We start from the raw sequence: 22496 nt of genomic DNA on the forward strand, positions 1-22496 counted from the left end.
AGCTCAGTTGGTAAAGAATCCGCCTGCAAGGCAGTGGACCCCAGTTCAATTCCTGGGTAGCGAAGATCCACTGGAGAAGTGATAGACTACCCACTCCAGTAATCTTGTGCTTCCCTGGTGGCTGAGCTGGTAAAGAATCCACCTGCAAGGCAGGATACCTGGGTTCAATCCCTGGGTTGGGAAGATCCCCTGGAGAAGGGAAAGGCTACCTACTCCAGTATTCTGGCCTAGAGAATTCCATGGACTGTATAGCCCATGGGGTCGCAAAGAGTCTGACATGACTGAGTGACTTTCACTTTTCAGTTTACTTAGAAGGATTGACCAGGGAAGGCATATCTAAGGAATTGGCATTTGAGTTCATACAGAAAGGATATAAAGGAAATAAGAGTATACTGGGCAGAGGGGAAAGCAAGCATAAAGGCCCTGTCTCAAAAGAGAGGTTAGGTGTTTCAAGCACTTTTTAAAGAAGACTAGCAGGGCTAAAACAAGGGAGATGGTTCCAGGGAAACAGACAGAGACTAGATTATACAAGGTCCAGCCAGTTGATGAAGAATTTGTATTTTTTCCCTAGGTTAACTAAAGAGTTCTAAGCAGTGTAATGATATCATTTTTCAGTTTTAAAGTGTCACTTCTGCCACTGTGAGAGAATAGATTAGAGGGGTCAAGAATGCAAGTGGAGTCTTACTGCCATCCAGACTTGAGTTGAAAGTAGTCCAGTTAGAGTGATGACAATGAAGATGGAGAAGTGTGAGTAGCTTGAAGATGTGTATTGAAGATACAGCCTACTGAGAAGTGAAGACAGGATAAGAGAAAAGGGAAATGGAAAGCTCAAAGATAATATGACTATATCTGACTTAGGCAATAGGATTGATGGTGGTACTCACTACTGAAAGTAAGGAGATGATTAGAGGAATCCAGAATTTAGTTTTGAATATATCAAGTGTGATATATTTGTAAGGTATCTTTATATAGGTGTCAAGTGGACAGCTAGAATTCAGAGGAGAACTCTGATTGGCAGATTTAAATTTGAGGGTCATCAAAATAAAATAAAATATTTAAATCTATAGGAATAGCTGAGATCATGCAATGAGAAAACATAGAGTAAAAACAGAAGAGTGTATAAGACAGATCACTGAAGAATGCCAATATTAAAAAATAAACTAAAGGAAGAGCAAATAACTAAGCAGAGTGAATAATGGCTAAGCAGTTAGGAGGGAAAACCACAGGAGTATGATGTCAAGAAAGGCAAGAGAGACATGTATTTCAAACTGGAAGAAGTGGTCAATAGTGCTGAATGCTGCTAAGAGCGTGAGTAAAATGAGAACAGATAAGCACCTATTGGGACTTCCCTGGTGGCTCAGACAGTAAAGAATCTGCCCGCAATGAGGGAGACGTGGGTTTGATCCTTGGGTCAGGAAGATCCCCTGGAGAAGGGAGTGGCAACCCTCTCCAGAACTCTTGCCTGGAGAATCCCATAGAGTGGGGAGCCTGGCGGGCTACAGCCCATATGGTCACAAAGAGTTGGACACAACTGAATGACTAACACTTTCACTTTTCAACACAGATTCAGGACCGGTTAAGAAACGAAATGAAGTCAGGATGGAGGCTGATAGATACTGAGAAGAGTGATGACCAGTGGATTGGAGGTTTTAGAAAGGAAGTGTGTGTGTGTGTGTGTGTGTGTGTGTGTGTGTTAGCAGTGAGGGTGGGGGAGGGCAGAGGAATGGGATGTTTCAACTACAAATGGCAGAGGTGATAGAATTTTTGTGATGATAAGGTCCAGGGTGTAACCATGGGAGTAGATGGCTGAATTGGGATGGAGGAAAAGATCATGGGAAATGAATAGATCAAGGAACTGAGAATCCAGTGGTACATCCATGTGAATGCTGAAGCACCAACTTTGTGGTGTAGGAGGTAAAGTCATGTACAGACTGTGAGTCAATCACTGCTCTTTTGCAAAGAAGTCAGTTTTTGTGTTTGGATTTTAACTCCCTAGAACCTCAGCTGGGCCCTCAACAATACTAGGCAAGTCAACAGTTCCCCAATTAGTTTCCTCTCCAATTCCTCAGAATAACTATTTTGACTGAATACTATATAATCTTAACACTGTGTAGATGACTTTGCTTCCTACTCACAAAGCAAACGGTCCATCAGGAAGAAAATCTCTCTCATCAACTCCTTACATACAAATTACATATGCACAGTCCCATGTTTTCTTCCTTCTTAAGTGGTAATCGATCCACTCTCCTGTCTAAGGCTAATGCTCCATCAATGCAGAACTCCACCAATGTGTCCCATGCCAGCAACATCCCATCTCTCCTGTATCTTTGCTCTATTTCCACTTGATGTTTCCCCTGAGGCTGTAAACTGGCATGAATCTCTCCCACCTGTACAACAGCAGCAGCTGCAACCCCTCCCACCACTGTCTTCCCTTGGGACTTGCCTCCACAGGCAAATTTGTTGAAAGAAATTGAAAGTAAAGCAAAACTAGTTGAGAAGTTGCTGTATCCACTTCCTCCTCTCAGAGTCACTTCTTTTTTCTAATTTAGCTTTTTATTTTTATTTTTGTATTTTAGCTTTTAAGCATTTTATTTAAAATAAAATTGGAACTGAAGCTCCAATTCTTTGGCCACCTGATGCAAAGAGCTGACTCATTAGAAAAGAACTTGATGATGGGAAAGGTTGAAGGCAGAAGGAGAAGAGGGCAACAGAGGGTGAGATGGTTGGATGGCATCACCAACTCAATGGACATGAATTTGGGCAAACTCTGGGAGTTGGTGAGGGACGGGGAAGCCTGGGGTCCATGGGGTTGCAAAGAGTTGAACACGACTTGGCAACTGAACAACGACAACATTTATCTTTTTACTTTAGCTTTTAATTTCAGACTTACAAAAACTTGCCATAAAAGTTTAAAAAAATCCCATTTTGTCCTTCACTCAGATTCCCCCAATGCTAACATTTTCCCACATTTTCTTCTTTCTCCTCTTCCCTTTCCTCCACTTTCTCATCTCTTCTTCCTTCTTCTTCTTGTCCTCCTCGCCCCGCTCCTGCCTCTTCCCTTCCTAGGTGAACTAATTTCTCTCATAATTCTAACATGCACACTCATGATTTCCACACCTGTGTGCTCAGTCCTTATCTCTCTTCTGAGCTCCTCATCCACATGTCCATTTAAGTCTAGTTATTCCCTAGACTCCTCATGCTCAACATGTCCCAGAGTGATCTCATTATTCCTCCCCCACATTTCTCCATCTCCATTTCTCCCCTATGTCTGCTTGTTTGTTTGCATTCCCTGTCCCAGTTAGTGACACCACTGGCTCCAAGTACCTAACCAGAAATCTGACTCTTTCTTCTCCTTCACTTATTTTGTCACAAAGTTCTAAATCTCTTTCATTTATGTGATCTCCTTATTTGGCTTTGGTTGAGATGCTCAGTCATGTCCAATTCTTTGCGACCCCATGGACTGTAGCCCGCTAGGCTCCTCTGTCCATGGGATTCTCCAGGCAAGAATACTGGAAGGCAGGTGCCATTTCCTCTTCCAGAAGATCTTCCCGACCAAAGGATTGAGCCCATGTCTCTTACGTCTCATGCATTGGCAGGCGGATTCTTTACCACTAGAACCAACTATCTCTTGGTTAACATATTGCAATGATTTTCCAACAGCTCTTATGCATCAATCTCTACAGCCCTTTGAATTACTTCAGTTACCTGAATAATTTTTCTAAAATGCAGATTTCATCATGGCATTGCCCTACTTAAAACCATTCAAAGATTGCTCATAGCTTCTGGATAATGTCCATACTCCTTGGAATGTCATACAGAGTTCTTCATGATCTGTCTTCAGACTATCAGCCTCTTCATTCTCCTCCACACTCAACCATGTACCTACAATATTATTCATTCATTGAAGTTACCATGTTCCCTTTGGCCTCTGTGCTGCTGTGCATGCTGTGCCATCTTTCTGAAATGCCCTTCTTTCTCTGAACAACACCTATTCTGTTTTCAAGACTCATTTTTCCCAGTTCCACTCGTTAGTAGGATCCCATTCTCCATGCTCTGTAGCAGCTTGTATTTATCATATCTCAGTGCTTTACCACACTTTATTGTAACTGTCTGTTCACTTATCTTTTCCCTACCAGACTGGGGACTCCTTGAGGAGTGGGACTTAGCACACACTGAAAAAATTAACTCTAATATAATGAGTTTGATTTACATAAGGCACCAATAAGAACCAGTCAAATTGCTTTGTACTCATAGGCTTCTTTTTTCATTGTATGTGTATGCATTGATAAATCCTTGAAATAAAATATAAGATTTATATATTACTTGTCATGTATGTTGACATGTTTACTAATTTTCTCATGCCATCTATCTGGAATCTATTTTCACTCCTTGAAGCTTATATTTCCTTAGAATAAAACTTCAAGTCCCTTCTAAATGATTATGTTCAGTGAACAGGTAGATAATTTTCCAGTCACACATAACTGAATTCTTTATTTTCTCCTGCAAACTTATCAGGAGTTAGAGAATCTAAGAGTTGAAAAAGATCTTTATAGGTTCCCTTTTCTAGTGCTTCCCAACCCTAATAGCTCATCCGAGGGAGCCTGTAAATATACAGATTCTCATGCCCCACTCCAGAGGTGTTGGTTGTTTAGTCACTAAGTTTTGTCTGACCCTTTGTGATTCCATGGAGGCAGCCCACCAGGCTCCTCTGACCATGGGATTTCCTGGGCAAGGATACTGGAGAGGGTTGCCATTTGATCTTCTCAACCCAGGGATCAAACCCAAGTCTCTTGCATTGGCAGGCAAATTCTGTACCACTGAGCCACCTGGGAAGGCCAGGTAGTACAATACAGTATAATCTGAGACCAATATTTGTTCAGATGAGCAACCAGGGATTAAAATGCTTGATCGAGTGTAATCATCACGTCAGTGCTTGAATACCCTGGATAACATTATAGCATTCTCAAACTTTAAAGTGGAATTTCACTTGGTAGGTCTGGACAGGCGGCCTGAGGTTCTGTATTTCTGGGAAACTCTCCTATGTTACAATGGACCACATTTTGAATAGCAAGGGCATTAAAAGCACACAATAGTGGCGTCAGAGAAACCTGGGTTAAAATCCTGCTTCTTCTAACTTAGTAGTTATGCAACCTTGGGCAGTTTACTTCACTTTTCTGATCCTCAGTTTCCTCATTTATAAAATCAATATGATAATGCCTCATTGGGCTGTTGTGGAGATTTTTTTTTAAGAATACAAATTGACACAGATATATTCTTTTGACAATTCAAGCAATCCAAACAAATTGAACTTTCTCTTCATCTTGATTATGCAGGCACATTTGAAGAGAATATCTTTATAGTATTGTGCCTTCCTATACAGAAATGTCACTTTTTATTTGTCTTTATGTGCCATGATTAAATTAAATGAGATAATGCTATAAAAACACTTAGCATAGTTCCTGGATATCTTAAGTGCTTAGAACATGGTAACTGGTAGCTTTTAAAAATTTATTTGATTATGGAAAATTTCAAACACACACACTGTATAAAGGCCAGTATAAGTGAATCTCCATGTATCCATCACTCAGGTTCAACACTTATCACCACATGGCCAAACATGTTTCATCTGTACACCAGTACATAAATTAAATCCTAGACACCTATATCATTTGCTCAGTAAACACTTCAGTGTGTATCTGTAAAAGACTTAAGGCTGATCCCCACCCCACCCCTATCTTCCTCTATCTCTTTATAACCATTAATTAATGCCATTATTTTCACCTAAAAGTTTAATATAAAAATCTTCGGATGATCAATTGAATGCCAATCAGCATTCAAACATCTCCAATTATGTCAAAAACAGTTTTTTAAGTTGGCTTGTCCAAATAAGGGTAAGAAGGGAAGTTTTATTACTATTATCATCATCACCATTATCATTTCTATCACACAGATCTCCAGCCTTGACTTCCAGTGATGAGGAGCTTATCAGCTCTCACAGCAGTTCATTTTATTTTTCAATAGTGTTTCCATTCAACAGAAAGAAGGCTTGCTGTCTCCCTGTATCTTCCATTCATTGAGTCTTACATAGAACAAATCTACTCCCTCTGTTCCATGACAGCCTGTATTAGTTTCCTGTGGCCGCTATAACAAAGTGCCACAAACCAGGTGGCTTAAAACAACAGAAATTTATTGTCTCACAGTTCTCCAGACTAGAAGTCTGAAATCAAGGTGTTGACAGGGTGAAGTTTCATTTGAAGGCTCTGGGAAGAAACCTTTCTTGCCCCTTCCAGCTTCTGAGGGCTCCTGTTTTTTGGCTGTGACAGCACAATTCCAGTCTGTGCCTCCTTCTTTACATGATCATCTTCCCTTTGTGTCTGTGACCAAATTTCCTTCTCACAAGGACACCAGTCATACTGGATTAAGCACCGAACCTACGCCAATATGCCTCATTTGAATGAGTTGCATCTGTGAGGACTGCGTTCAAAACTCAGTGGCTTCCCTGGTGGCTCAGTAGTAAAGAATCCACCTGCCAATGCAGGGCATACGTGTTCGATCCCTGCTCCAGGAACATCCCACATGCCTTGGAACAACTAAGCCCATGTGCCATAACTCCAGAGCCTGTGCTCTAGAGTCCAGGAGCTACAACTACTGAGCCCACATTAAACAGCTGCTTAAGCCTGCACACCCTAGAGCCTGGGAACCACAAAGAGAGAAGCCACTGCAATGAAAGCCCACACACCAGTACACTACGAGACAGTAGTCCCCCTTACTGCAACTGGAGAAAAGCTCACGTAGCAATGAAGACCCAGCACAGCCAAAAATAAATACATAAAATAATTTTTAAAAATCAAGTCACATTCTGATATTCCAGAGTTTAGAACTTCAGCATATCTTTTAGGGGGGACACAATTCAACTCAGAGTACAGCCCTTCAAATACTAAGAAAATCATCAAATTCCATATGGCCTTCTCTTGTCTCAGTTAAACCTCTTCTGTTCCTTCAATCGTTCCTGAGCTTTGGTTCTATTTTCCCCTAAATCACTGCCATTTATTGAATAATTCAACTAAGCCCACTGATTGAAATGTTGTTCAGGTGTCGTTTGACCATATGAATAGACCCACACTATCCCCTTTCTGCTTCCACATACTCTAGTTCTATCACTGCATCTTAGGTTTGATGTAGCATTTCCTCTGCTGCTGCTCCTGCTGTTTAGTCACTCATTTGTGTCCATGCGACCCCATGGACTGTAACCCACCAGGCTCCTCTATCCATGGGATTCTCCAGGCAAGAATACTGGAGTGGACTGCCATTTCCTTCTCTAGGGGATCTTCCTGATCAAGGGATCCAACTCGAGTTTCCTGCTTGGCAGGTGGATTCTTTACCACTGAGCCACCTGGAAAGCCCCCACCATTTCCTCTACCTCCCCTCATCTCAGGCTGAGCTGGCTGTTCCTCTTCTGTTCTTTTGTTTTACCTCTATCATTGCACATTACACTATGTAACAGCTATTTGTGTGAAAAGAAGTAAGAATGTTTTAAGTCAACCCCATGAACCAAGAGGATGTTATGGTCATAAAATAGTGGATTCATCAAACATCAGCTGAATCCTTACTATGTGCCAGGCACTGTACATGGTGTGATGGGTACGGTTTTGAATAAAGCATACTCTTTGCCCACAGGAAGCTCACAGTCTAATGAGGGATACAGACATGTGAACAGACAAGAAAAATACAGCTGGACATAGAAGCAGGATGCTTTGGAAGCACAGAAGAGGAAAATCTAACCCAGAATAGGATGGGGCATGTTAAAGAAGCCTTGTTTGAGGAGATGATGCCTGGGCTGAGTTTGAGACGATGACAAGAAGTCTGCCAGGCAAAGAGGGAGTGAGAAGCAGACGTGATGGGCATCAAAGCAGAGGCTGCAGCATGAGCAAAGTCATAGAAGTGTTTGGAGAATTGCAAGGTTGCCAGCAGTTTGGTATTGTTGAGACATTAGCTGTGAATGAGGCAGTAGTGTGGGAGATGAAGCTGGCAAGTTTGAAGAGATTTGCATGTCCCTGACATAGGGGCCAAGAATTGCTGCCTTTGAGCTGTGGTGCTGGAGAAGACTCCTGAGAGTCCCTTGGACTGCAAGAAGATCAAATCAGTCAATCCTAAAGGAAATCAACCCCAACTGTTCATTGGAAGGACTGATGCTAGAGCTGAAACTCCAGTATTTTGTCATCTGATGTGAACAGCTGACTCACTGGAAAAGTCCCTGATGTTGGGAAAGACTGAGGGCAGAAGAGGGCATCAGAGGATGAGATGGCTGGATGGCATCAACAGTGAAAATGGACATGAACTTGGGCAAACTATGGGGGATGGTGAGGGAACAGAGAGGCCTGGTGTGCTGCAGTCCATGGGGTCGCAAAGAGTTGGACACGACTCCGTGACTGAACAGCAACATAGCTTAGACTCCATCTCATAGGTCATGAGGTATTACATGGTCTTGTGTGTGTGTACTCAGTCTTTGTGACCCCCATGGACTGTAGCCTGCCAGACTTCTCCAGACAAGAATCCTGGAGAGTGGGTTGTGATTTCCTACTCTAGGGGAACTTTCCAACGTGGGAATCAAACCAGGGTCTCTTGTGTCTCCTGCATTGGCAGACAGATTCTTTACCACTGTGCCATGTGGGAAGCCTGTTACATGATCTTATTTGCAATTTAAAAAGCTAATTCGGGTGGCTGTGTGGAGAGCTGGATAGGGTCAAAACTGGAATCGGGGAGACAACTACCAGGTGTGTGATGAGCTGAGAAATATTTGAGAAGGAAAATTGTCAAGATTCAGTCAGGGTTTAGCTATGGGGGAGGTGAGTGGGAGTGAGGAGGCAAAAATGACTTTCAGGTTTCTGGTGTGGGAGTGACTGGGTGATGCCATCCAATAAGACAGGGATTATAAGAAAAAGAATGGACTTGGGGGATACTGAGTTTCGTTTTGGACATGTTCAAATTGAAGTACCTGCAGGATTTTCAGACTTGAAACAAAGTTCTGGCCTGGAGATATAGATATGAGTGTCATCAGAACAAAGATAAAAATGAAAACAATGAGAGTGGATGGGACCATCTGGGAACATTCAAAAAGTGGAAAGAACCAAGGACCAAGGAGGAAATCCTGGTCAACACACCTACATGTTGATAGGGGAGGAGCATCACATTAAAGAACAAGTAAGAATAGTCATAGAGGTGTGAAGGGAACAAGGAAAGTATGGTGTCATGGAAACCACAAAGAAGAAAGAAATGAGCAGCAGTGTTAAATGACACTGAAAGGTTTAGTAAAATAAGGGTTCCTGAAAAGAACTTATTTAATTCTTTGTTAAAATCCAAAAAAAATCCAAAATTCCATTTGCTTGTTCTCCCTAATGATCAGCTTCATCAAAGGAGAAAATTAGGTTACTTTGACTTATTCTTAGTAAGAACATCTCACTTTAATAATCTGAGCATTCTAGAATTTTTAAATGGACAAATATCTATTGAACACTTAACACCAAGCATTCCGCTAGGCTCTGTTCTAGGCTCATCATTAGTAAACCAGACAGAAAAAAAGAAAAACTCTGCTCTCATGGAGCTTGTAATTGAGATACACTGTAGTATGATACTGACTCCAATTCCTATGAGTGTCAGGGGTTTTCCCCATACCACCAGGCAATTTTCCCACAGCAGCTGGGTATGCTACAATTCAACTCAATTCTGGCACTATCCACCTGGACATAAGTGTCAGGTCCCATAGGTTAAGGGCTCAGCCCTACAAGACGCCCTTTGCCCTTTAGATGCCAATGACAATACCAGGTGGTTGCCTGTACTTCTGACCCATTGGCTAGAGATTTGAGGTTCCAATGACCCCCTCCTTGAGTTTGGCTAATTTACTAGTATGGCTCCTAGAACTCAGAGAAACATTTTACTTACTAGATGACCAGTTTATTATTAAAAGATATAATCTTAGAAACAGCTAGATGGAAGAGATGCATAGCACAAGGTATTTGGGAAGGGACACCAAGTTTCCAAGCCCTTTCTGTGTGCCCAATCTCCCAGCATCAACATGTGTTCACCACCTAGATGGGTGGAGCGGGGAGGTTCAAGAGGGAGGGGATATATGTATACATATAGTGATTCATTTCGTTGTACAGCAGAAACTAACATAATGTTGTAAAGCAATTGTACTATAAAAAAAATACGTTCATCAGCCTGGAAGCTCTCCAAACCTTGTCGTTTGGATCTTTATGGAAGCGTCATTACACAGGAATCATTGATTTAAATCACTGGCCATTGGCTAACTCAACCTCCAGCCCCTCCCCTCCCTGGAGGTCCCCTGGCAACCAGCATCCTACCTTGGGTTTGATCCAAAATTCACCTCATTAACATAAGAAAAACACATTTTTCACTCTCATCACTTAGGAAATTCTGAAAGTTTTAGGAGCTCTGTGCCAGGAACAAGGAGGAAAGCCAAATATATATTTCTTATTATAAATCACAATATCACAGTAGCATAATGCTTATAAGCCTGGGTCTAAATCCTGGAAACACTACCTGCTAAACTATGTGACTATGGATAAATTACTTAATCTCTCAGCCCTGGTTTCTTCATCTATAAAATGGGGAAAATAAGGATTATTGCTCTGAGATTATTATTAAGATTAAAAGAGCCAATACACGTAAAATGCTTTGAACAGTGTCTGGTACATCAAAAGAGCTCAATACGTGTCAGTTATTCTGTTGTGTGTGGGCACATGGGGACAAGCAAATAAACAAAAAAATACAAGTTAGTGATGGGTGCAATGGAAATAATTAAAATTGAATGATTTGAAAGCAAGTAAATGCACAGCTGCTTTGCATGGTGTACCCTGAGAAAAGGATGTTTGAGTTGAATTTGAACAAAAAGGTATTTACTATAACAATCCTGGCAAAGGACACTCTAGGTAGACCAAAGATGACCCTTGGGCCAAATCTGGACCATAGCCTGTTTTTGTAAATAAAGTTTGATTCTTTACGCATCATCTGTGGCTGCTTTTGCTCAGAGCTGAGTAGTTGCGACAGAGACCATATGGCCCAAAAGCCAAAAACATTTACTATTTTGCTCATTAGAGAAGAAGTTTGTCCACCCCTGCTCTAAGCAAAAGGAATTGCAAATGCAAAGGCCGTACTCAGGGATAAGCTTGGAGGGTTCAAGGAACAGAAAAGTTAAAGTTGCTCAGTTGTGTCCGACTCTTTGCAACCCCATGAACTATACAGTCCATGGAATTCTCCAGGCCAGAGTATTGGAGTAGGTAGCCTTTCCCTTCTCCAGGGGCTCTTCCCAACCCAGGGATCGAACCCAGATCTCCTGCATTGCAGGCGGATTCTTTACCAGCTGAGCTACAAGGAACAGAAAGAAGTACTGAAATGGGTTAGAGGAATGAATGATAATGAATCTTATCCTGGATCCACATTAAGTCCATACTGGTCTGTAGGTTTTAGAATCTACTACCTTTCCTCCTTTGAAAGCCCCTCATCTCCAATCTTTGAGGATCTGATACTGATACTTCTCCCATGTGTATGATTTCCCAATGATCACTGACAGTGGTTCTTTGATTATACTTGCACATTCTCATTGCCTAGGGAGTAATTCCTCCAGGCTAGAAGATTTGAACATATTTAAAGCAGCACTGTTAACCCATTGCAGGCCAGTTGATAGTAACAGAAAGCACTATCTCCAACTGCTGCTTTATTTTAAACTTGAATCCCATTCAACTTCATTTCACTGTTATTTTTGAATTGGAATTTATGGTCATGGACCTGAAGTCAGTTCAGTTCAGTTCAGTCGCTCAGTCATGTCCTATTCTTTGCAACCCCATGGGCTGCAGCACGCCAGGCTTCCCTGTCCATCACCAACTCCCAGAGCTTACTTAAACTCATGTCCATCAAGTCGGTGATACCATACAACCATCTCATCCTCTGTCATCCCCTTCTCCCACCTTCAATCTTTCCCAACATCAGGGTCTTTTCCAATGAGTTAGTTCTTCACATCAGGTGGCCAAAGTATTGGAGTTTTGGCTTCAGCATCAGTCCTTCCAATGAATATTCAGGACTGATTTCCTTTAGGATTGACTGGTTGGATCTCCTTGCAGTCCAAGGGACTTTCAAGAGTCTTCTCCAACACCACAGTTAAAAAGCATCAATTCTTTGGTGCTCAGCTTTCTTTATAGTCCAACTCTCACATCCATACATGACTACTGGAAAAACAATAGCTTTGACTAGACAGACTTTGTTGGCAAAGTAATATCTCTGCTTTTTAATATGCTGTCTAGGTTGGTCATAGCCTTTCTTCCAAGAAACAAGCATCTTTTAACTTCATGGCTGCAGTCACCATCTGCAGTGATTTTGGAGCCCAAGAAAATAAAATATCTGTTTCCATTGTTTCCCCACCTATTTGCCATGAAGTGATGGGACTGGATGCCGTGATCTAGTTTTCTGAATGTTGAGTTTTAAGCCACCTTTTTCACTCTCCTCTTTCACTTTCATCAAGAGGCTCTTTAGTTCTTTGCTTTCTGCCATAAGGGTGGTGTCATTTGCATATCTGAGGTTATTGATATTTTTCCCGGCAATCTTGATTCCAGCTTGTGCTTCATCCAGCCCGGCATTTTGCATGATGTACTCTGCATATAAGTTAAATAAGCAGGGTGACAATATACAGCCTTGATGTACTCCTTTCTTGATTTGGAACCAGTCTGTTGTTCCATGTCCAGTTCTAACTGTTGCTTCTTGACCTGCATGCAGATTTCTCAGGAGGCAGGTCAGGTGGTGTGGTATTCCCATCTCCTTAAGAATTTTCCACAGTTTGTTGTGATCCACACAGTCAAAGGCTTTGGCATAGTCAATAAAACAGAAGTAGATGTTTTTTTCTGGAACTCTCTTGCTTTTTTCTATGATCCAATAGATGTTGGCAATTTGATCTCTGTTATAGACATTTATAGATATTTATTTATAGACAAGGGAAGCCCATCTCTATATCTATACATATTTATCTATGTCTATATCTGTGACAATATTTCCAAAATTGTATTTTGAGAGATGCTAGTATCCTGTGGGATATCAATAAGTGAGTAAAACATGAAAGTTCCAGGGTCAAATATATCTGGAAAATGCTAAGCAAAGCTAAAATAGGTTTTATTTCTGGCAAGACTTCTTAAAGCCTTAATATGCTAATGTATGCTGAGTCTCTGAGAGAGAGATTTGATGTGCAACGTTTCCTAAACTTACTTGATCAAATTCATTTTTCTCGGAACACCAGTTAATACCCTGAGGGACACTAGCGTTTCTTGAGTCAGTTTGAAAATTGCTGGCATTTAGGCAGTTGAGGCACAGAGAAATGTGTCTGGCCTCTTTGCATGAATCTGCTATAAATTTCTGCTAAGAGATCCTTTCCGTGTGATATTCTCATTGCAGATGGAAGATGGGAGTAAATCTGAATCAGTGTGATGAAAGTCATCTCTGGACTGCACTCTTTCCTGTTCTTTGCCATCCATCCATCCATCAAATATGAGCACCTACTATGAGCTAGGTACTGTTCTAGTTGTTGGAGAGGCACCAGTGATAGAGACAAAGTTCTTGTTCTCATGGAATATATATGCTTGTGTGTGGTCTGTGTGTGTGTGTGTGTGTGTGTGTGCACGTGTGTGTGCATGGTGGGGGAAATATAATAAACACACATGGTAAATTTACCTAGAAGTAAGTGTCCTGGAGGGTGTTATATTAGAGAAAAATGTGAAAAGGTTACTTTAGATGGGGTAATCAGGGAAGGCTTCTTGGAGCAGGTGATGTATAACACAGAAGAAGGAAGTAGAACAGCCATGTGAAGACTGCCAGGGAGAGCACTCCAGCAGAGGGAGAGTACATGCAAAGTTTTTTGGGTGGCCAAGAGCTTGTGGTTCAAGGGGTGTCAGAAGGCTAGTGTGTTTGGATTGTAAGGGCAAGAGTATAACAGGATGAAGTGGGAGAGGTAGATAAGGGCCAGCTAATGCCAAGTCTTAGAGACTATGTCAAGAAATGGCCAGAGAGAAGAAAGTAAAATCTGATCACTTTTAAAAGAGCAATTTTAAGTGATTGTAAGAGGACAAAAGAAGTTGTTTAGTCACTAAGTTGTGTCTGACTCTTTTGTGACCCTATGGACTATAGACCACCAGGCTCTTCTGTCTGTGGGATTTCCCAGGCAAAAATACTGGAGTGGTGTTGCCATTTCCTTCTCCAGGGGATCTTCCTGACCCAGGGATCAAACCCGTCTTCTGTGTCACCTGTACTGCAGGCACATTCTTTACCGCTGAGCCACCAGGGCTCCTCAGAAGTAGAGGAGGGGAGACCAAAGTAAGACTTGATGATGGATTGAACATTGAGTGTTGGGGAGAGGAGAGCATCAAGGATAATATCCCAGGGTCTGGTTTAAGCAATTGGGTGGTGTCATTGACTGAGTTGGGGAGTAATAAAAACCAAGGGGGTCTCTTTTGGTAACATTAAGTTAGTGCTGGGCTTCCCTGTTGGCTCTGTGGTAAAGAATCCACATTGCAATGCAGGGGACATGCGTTCGATCCATGGTCCAGGAGGACCCCACATGCTAAGCCCATGTGCCACAACTACTGAACCTGTGCTGTAGAGCCAGGGAGCTGCAACTACTGAAGCCTGTGTGCCCTAGAGCCAGTGCTCCACAACAAGAGAAGCCACCACAATGAGAAGCCTGTGCACTGAAACTAGAGAGTGGCTCCTGCTCGCCACAACTAGAGAAAAGCCAGAGCAGCAACCAAGACTCAGTGCAGCCCAAAAGAAAAAAGGTTAGTGCTGTCCATGAGGCAACCACGTGAAGACATGAAATAGTCAGGTGGAAAAGCAAGTCTAAACTCAGGGGAGAGGTCTGAGCTGGAGAGCTAACTTGGGGATTGTACTTAAAACAGGACTAGAAGAGGTCACCTAGGAAGTGAATGTAGGACTAGAACAGAGCCAAGGACCAAGGCTTGGGTCACACCAGCCTTCAGAGGTTGAAGAGCAGCAGGAGGAAGCAACAGAGCCCATTGGAAATGGGAGCAAAACTTGGAGGACATGGAGTCATAGACACTACTAGATTGTAAGTGACCTGGTGAGCTGGTTAGGAAAGCATGGTGAGCCTCAAGTTTTAGGCTTGGTCCTAAAGGCTAATTAAAACTCATTACCAATGTACCATAGATTTCAAACAGATATATTTATTGTAACAAACAGAACAATTCAAATAAATTCAAAATTAATGAAAGCAATACCAGAATAGAGTTCAAAGGTGAATAAGAAGGGCTAGGAGCATGCCATTTCTCCATACTGGGAATGTATTTATTTGAACGTGGCATGTTCACAACTCGTTTTAGAACAATGTCCTATAGATGAACCCATGCCAAAGTACTTGTCTTCTCACCATCTTGTTAAGAGCTCACTGGTTAGAAAAGCCTTCAGTCAACTTCTGGATTTCAGACAACTAGCCACTTCTTTTGAGAGCAGTATGAAGGTTCCCTTCTGCAGAAGCAACAATGCTCTTGTGCAACAAAATCTCCCTTCTGTGATTTTTTCCTTCTGAAACAGACTGGGCTCTGTGCTTCTCTCTGTGGAAAGTATCTTGAGCATTCCTCCGCCTACCCTGCCCCCCTATTTGTAGTTAGGAAAAAAAGAGCCCATGAGCTGTCCCATTCATCCTCTAGGACTGTGGTGTCCTGAGTCTGCCTCAGCTTAATTCAATTAAACACCTCAAGCAGAATTTGTCAGATGTCATTTTTTTCCCATGGGCTGGATTTCTTTTGCTAATAGGATCAACACATGCTATATACAAAGGTAACCATTAAATAATTACAGACAAATAATTTCATCACATAATCCCAGCCGATTTTGCATCTCCTGCCAGACACAAAACATTTACTCTAATACATTTACAGGGATAATTTGCATAAAACCACTGAAAGTGGAGATATTTTCAAACTGGCTGCTTATGGGATGTGATTAGTGAAATCTCCACACCCCCATTCACACCCACCCACACTATTAGTCATTGCTTTAATACATGGAAGCCCTCCGTTAAAATTAAAACATTACTAACAGAGAGAGAAATGAAGTTAACATTTAGCTCAAATTAGTTGACTGAAATCCTTTATCAGTAAGGTCCTTTGTGAAAGCAACCCAGAAGCAGTTTTAAGTTTTGAGGAGGAAATAGGAAAGATTCAGAATGTGGGCTGCTGTCTGGGGAGGGAAGAGGGAATTGGGGCACTCTGTATAGAGCTCTGGTAAGCCAGAGACCAGTTTGAAAGCGCTGGATGCTTAGGTAAGACTACTAAAGTCATACACAATGAAGTAAGTCATTTCAGTTCAGTCACTCAGTCGTGTCCGACTCTTGTTGACCCCATGGACTGCAGCACACCAGGCCTCCCTGTCCATCACCTACTCCCAGAGCTTACTCATGTCCATCAAGTCGGTGATGCCATCCAACCATCTCATCCTCTGTCATCCCCTTCTCCTCCCGCCTTCAGTCTTTCCCAGCATCAAGGTCTTTTCCAATGAGTCAGTTCTTCGTATCAGGTAGCCAAAGTATTGGAGTTTCGGCTTCAGCATCAGTCCTCCCAGTGAATATTCAGGACTGATTTCCCTTAGGATGGACTGGTTGGATCTCCTTGCAGTCCAAGGGAGTCTCGAGTCTTCTCCAACACCACAGTTCAAAAGCATCAATTCTTTGGCGCTCAGCTTCTTTATAGTCCAATTCTCACATCCATACATGACTACTGGAAAAACCATAGCTTTGACTATATGGACCTTTGTTGGCAAAGTAAAGTCTCTGCTTTTTAATATGCTGCCTAGGTTGGTCATAGTTTTTCTTCCAAGGAGCAAGTGTCTTTTAATTTCATGGCTGCAGTCACCATCTGCAGTGATTTTGGAGTCCAAGAAAATAAAGTCTCTCACTGTTTCCCCACCTATTTGCCATGAAGTGATGGGACTGGATGCCGTGATCTAGTTTTCTGAATGTTGAGTTTTAAGCCACCTTTTTTACTCTCCTCTTTCACTCTCATCAAGAGGCTCTTTAGTTCTTCTTTGCTTTCTGCCATAAGAGTGGTGTCATCTGCATATCTGAGGTTATTGATATTTCCCCCAACAATCTTGATTCCAGCTTGTGCTTCATCCAGCCTGGCATTTTGCATGATGTACTGTGCATATAAGTTAAATAAGCAGGGTGACAATATACAGCCTTGATGTACTCCTTTCCTGATTTGGAACCAGTCTGTTGTTCCATGTCCAGTTCTAACTGTTGCTTCTTGACCTGCGTACAGATTTCTCAGGAGGCAGGTCAGTTGGTCTGGTATTCCCATCTCCTTAAGAATTTTCCACAGTTTGTTGTGATTCACTCAGTCAAAGCTTTGGCATAGTCAATAAAGCAGAAGTTGATGTTTTCTGGAACTCTTTTACTTTTTCAATGATCCAGCAGATGTTGGCAATTTGATCTCTGGTTCCTCTGCCGTTTCTAAAACCAGCTTGAACATCGGAGTTCACGGTTCACATACTGTTGAAGCCTGGCTTGGAGGATTTTGAGCATTATTTTTCTAGCATGTGAGATGAGTGCAATTGTGCAGTAGTTTGAGCATTATTTGGCATTGCCTTACTTTGACATTGGGATGAAAATTGAATTTTTCCAGTCCTGTGGCCACTGCTGAGTTTTCCAAATTTGCTGGCATATTGAGTGCAGCACTTTCACAGCATCATCTTTTAGTATTTGAAATAGCTTAACTGGATTTCCATCACCTCCACTAGCTTTGTTCGTAGTGATGCTTCTTAAGCCCCACTTAACTTTGCATTCCAGGATGTCCGGCTCTAGGTGAGTGATCACACCATCGTGGTTATCTGGGTCATGAAGATGTTTTTTGTATAACTCTTCTGTGTATTCTAGGAGAAGGAAATGGCAACCCACTCCAGTATTCTTGCCTAGAGAATCCTGTGGACAAAGGAGTCTGGTGGGGTGCCGTCTGCGGGGCTGCACAGAGTTGGACACAACTGACTGAAGTGACTTAGCATGCATGCATCTGTGTATTCTTAACACCTCTTCTTAATATCTTCTGCTTCTGTTAGGTCCATACCATTTCTGTCCTTTATTGAGCCCATCTTTGCATGAAATGTTCCCTTGTATCTCTAATTTTCTTGAAGAGATCTCTAGTCTTTCCTATTCTATTGTTTTCCTCTATTTCTTTCACTGATCACTGAGGAAGGCTTTCTTATCTTTCCTTGCTATTCTTTGGAACTCTGCATTCAAATGGGTATATCTTTCCTTTTCTCCTTTGCCTTTCAGTTCTCTTCTTTCCTCAGCTATTTGTAAGGCCTCCTCAGACAACCATTTTACCTTTTGCATTTCTTTTTCTGGGGGGATAGTCTTGATCACTGCTTCGTGTACAATGTCACAAACCTCCGTCCCTAGTTCTTCAGGTACTCTATCAGATCTAATCCCTTGAATCTATTTGTCACTTCCACTGTATAATCGTAAGGGATTTGATTTAGGTCATACCTGAATGGTCTAGTGGTTTTCCCTACTTTCTTCAATTTCAGTCTGAATCTAGCAATAAGGAGTTCATGATCTGTGCCACAGTCAGCACCCTGTCTTGTTTTTGCTGACTGTATAGAGCTTCTCCATCTTTGGTTGCAAATAATATAATCAATCTGATTTCAGTATTGACCATCTGATGGGGTTGGGGCACTCTGTATAGAGCTCTGGTAAGCCGGAGACCAGTTTTAAAGCACTGGACGCTTGGGTAAGACTATTAAAGTCATACACAATGAAGTAAGTCAGAGAGACAAATACCATATAATATCACTTATATTTGGAATCTAGAAAGTTAGTACAGATGAACTTATTTTGCAAAGCAGAAACAGAGACACATATGTAGAGAACAAACATATGGATACAAAGGGAAGAAGTGAGTAGGGATGTACAAACCACTATGTATAAAATAACTTCCCTGGTGGCTCAGACGGTAAAGTGTCTGCCTGCAATGCAGGAGACCCGGGTTTGATCCCTGGGTCAGGGAGATCCCCTGAAGAAGGAAATGGCAACCCACTCCAGCACTCTTGCCTAGACAATTCCATGGATGGAGGAGCCTGATGGGCTACAGTCCACGGGGTCACAAAGAGTCAGACACTGAGCGACTTCACTTTCACTTTTCATGTATAAAATAGGGCTTCCCAGGTGGTGCAAGTGGTAAAGAATCTACCTGGCAATGCAGGAGACATAAGAGACACAGGTCAGATCCCTGGGTCTGGAAGATCTGCTAGAGGAGGGAGGGCATTGTAAACCACTCCAGCATTCTTGCCTGGAGAATCCCATGGGTAGAGGAGTTTGGAGGGTACAGTCCATAGGGTCACAAAGAGTCAGACACAACTGAAGTGATTTAGCATGCACACATGTATAAAATAGATAACGAAGAAGGACCTGCTGTTTGGGCTTCCCTGATAGGTCAGTTGGTAAAGAATCTGCCTGCAGTGCAGGAGACCCTGGTTCAATCCCTGGGTCAGAAAGATCTGCTGGAGAAGGGATAGGCTACCCACTCCAGTATTCTTGGCCTTCCCTTGTGGCTCAGCTGGTAATGAATCTGCCCACAAAGCAGGAGACCTGGGTTGGGAAGATCCCCTGGAGAAGGGAAAGGCTACCCACTCCAGTATTCTGGCCTGGAGAATCCCATGGACTGAATGAGTCAGTTCTTCGCATCAGGTGGCCAAAGTATTGGAGTTTCAGCTTCAACATCAATCCTTCCAATGAACACCCAGGACTGATCTACTTTAGAATGGACTGGTTGGATCTCCTTGCAGTCCAAGGGACTCTCAAGAGTCTTCTCCAATGAGAGTTGGACTATAAAGAAAATCAGCTATACTCCAATAAAAATTAATTTTAAAAAAGTGAAGGAAAGGTGATTTCTGAAGAATGATAAAAGCCATTAAAAGCAAGTTTCCTTTAAGCGACAGTTCAGCCAAGAGCAGCTAGCTTGGTTCTGGTGTGTCCGTGATAAAAGTGGTTGCTTCTTCACGTTTCAGAAAATTCTTCAGCTCTCAGTAGGGATCATATCAAGTGAGGTTAAAGAATTCTCAGGGATCAATTGACTTCTGACTCAACTTTGGGTTTTTTGAAGACATACCTTAAATTTTGTTTTACTACAAAAGAAATTCTCATTGTAGAATATTCAAACAGTGATAAAATATATAGACTCAAACCTGAACAATCCCCTCAACATCCACCACAATTCTCGGCTCTTGCTATTTTATACTGTGCTTCCTTGTTACATTCTATGCCTTTACTGGCATATACATACATCTACTTTCTTACACAAATTCAATAATCTCTACCTGTTATATATACCTTTTCATTCTTTTAATTAAAATTTTTTTATTGTATTAAAATATACATAATGTAAAAATTACCTTTGTTATCATTTTTGAGTGTATAATTTAGTGATATTGAGTACATTCACAGTGTTACTAATCATAAATGCTTAACTCCCAGGGAGCTAGGCAATCAGTTTCTTAGGTATCTTTACTGAAGTCTATACACATGTAAGCATAAATGAAAGTGAAAATGTTAGCCAGTCAGACGTGTCTGACTCTTTGTTACCCCCATGGACTATAGCCTGCCAGGCTCCTCTGTCCATGGGATCCTCCAGGCTAGAATGGGATGCCATTTCCTTCTCCAGGGGATCTTCCTGACCCAGGGATCAAACCCCATGTCTCTTGTATTGCAGGCAGCTTCTTTATCATCTGAGCCACCAGGAAAACTCCTATAAGCATACATGGATGGACATATATACCTTCCCTCCTTTTTTACATAGTAGTAGCAAACCATAAACAGCTTGCTCTTTTCACTTAATATCTGCAGTATGTAAATATATATAATACATATATATACACACAATTCTTACATATACACTCTTCTGCTATGCTAGGACTATTTTAATTCTGACTCAATTTTTTAAATTAATTTTTTATTGTGACAAAAAGCATATAACATACAATTCACCCTCTCAGCAATTTCTAAGTGTACAATACAACCACATGCACAGCTTCACGCAACAGATTCCCCAGAACCCCTGACCTCAGTCCTGCTTGATTGAAACTCCACATCCACAAAACAATTCTCCTCCCCTTCCCCCTAGCCCCTGGAGTGCATGATTCTACTTTCTGTTTCTATGAGTCTGACTACTTTAGGTACCTCCTGTAAGTGGCATCATACAGTGTTTCTCCTTTTGTGACTGGCTTATTTCACTTAGAATATTATCTTCAAGGTTCATCCATGTCATAGTCTATGGCAGGATTTCTCTCTTTTTTAAGGCTGATTTCCCTCTTTTTTTGTATATGCCATATTCAGTATACATACCCTGAGTGTATATGCCACATTTTCTTTATCCATTCATCTCTCCATGGATATTTACGTTGCTTTCACTTCTTGCTATGGTGAATAATGCTGCAATAAACGTGGGGGTGCAAATATCTCTTTGAGAGTCTGCTTTCAATTCTTTCAGATATATTTCCAGAAGTGGAATTGCTGAATCACATGGTAGTTCTATTTTTAATTTTTTGAGGAACCTCCTCACTGTTTTCCATAGCAGTTGCACCACTTTACATTCCTACCAACTGCGAACAGTGTTCCAATTTCTCCACATCCTTACCAACAATTACTATTTTCTGTTTTATTTTAAATACTTGTCAGCCTAATGAGTGTGAGATAATATCTTATTGTGGTTTTGGTTTGCATTTCCCTGATGATTAGCGATGCTGAGCGTCTTTTCATATGCTTATTGGCCATTTGTTTATCTTCTTTGGAGAAATGTCTATTTGAGTCCTTTGCCCATTTTTTAATCGTGATATTTACTTTGTTATTGGATTGTAGGAGTTCTTTACCTATTAATCTCTTACCAGATACGTGGTTTGCAAATATTTTCTATTTTTGCCTTTTCACTGCTGCACATAAGTTTTTAAGTTCAATGTAGTCCCTCTTGTCTAGTTTAGCTTTATTTTTGCTTGTGTTTTTGCTGTGACTCATTAACTTTTACTTCTCTTAGGGCCAGACTTTCATCAGGATAGCTTGGTTGTGATTTTTGCCTTCCTTTCCACCTCAGTGCTCTCTTGCACATTGTTTAACAGGGGTGTTGGCTAATTACTATTGGTTCCCTGATGGGATACACCCAGAATTACCTTAATTTTTCTGGACTCGTTCCCACCGAAGGTAATGGAAGACCTATGAGAGAGGGGGTTCTTTCCTCCCATTTTAAAACTCCTTTCCCCTTCATCTTGCCTTTTTAAAAAATCCCCGTCATTTCCCTATGTGAGATACAGAATTTCCTCTGGGGCCTCCTCCTCCTTCCCTCTCCCACCGTCCTCGGGGAGTGGGGCGGTGGTCTCTGAGCCAATGACAGGTCAGCCCACGGGCGGACTCCAGACCAATGAACGCTTCTGGGTTCCAGCCG

The 22496-nt window shown here is 41.7% G+C and overlaps 1 protein-coding gene across 1 annotated transcript in view; it reads left to right on the forward strand.

Annotated features, from left to right (window-relative positions):
• NCBP2L (nuclear cap binding protein subunit 2 like) overlaps positions 1 to 22496 on the forward strand; it is a 36466-nt gene that overhangs the window by 13612 nt on the left and 358 nt on the right.

The sequence above is a fragment of the Bos indicus genome, chromosome X, assembly GCF_029378745.1.
Source record: "Bos indicus isolate NIAB-ARS_2022 breed Sahiwal x Tharparkar chromosome X, NIAB-ARS_B.indTharparkar_mat_pri_1.0, whole genome shotgun sequence".
In the NCBI taxonomy this organism is placed as follows: Eukaryota; Metazoa; Chordata; class Mammalia; order Artiodactyla; family Bovidae; genus Bos; species Bos indicus.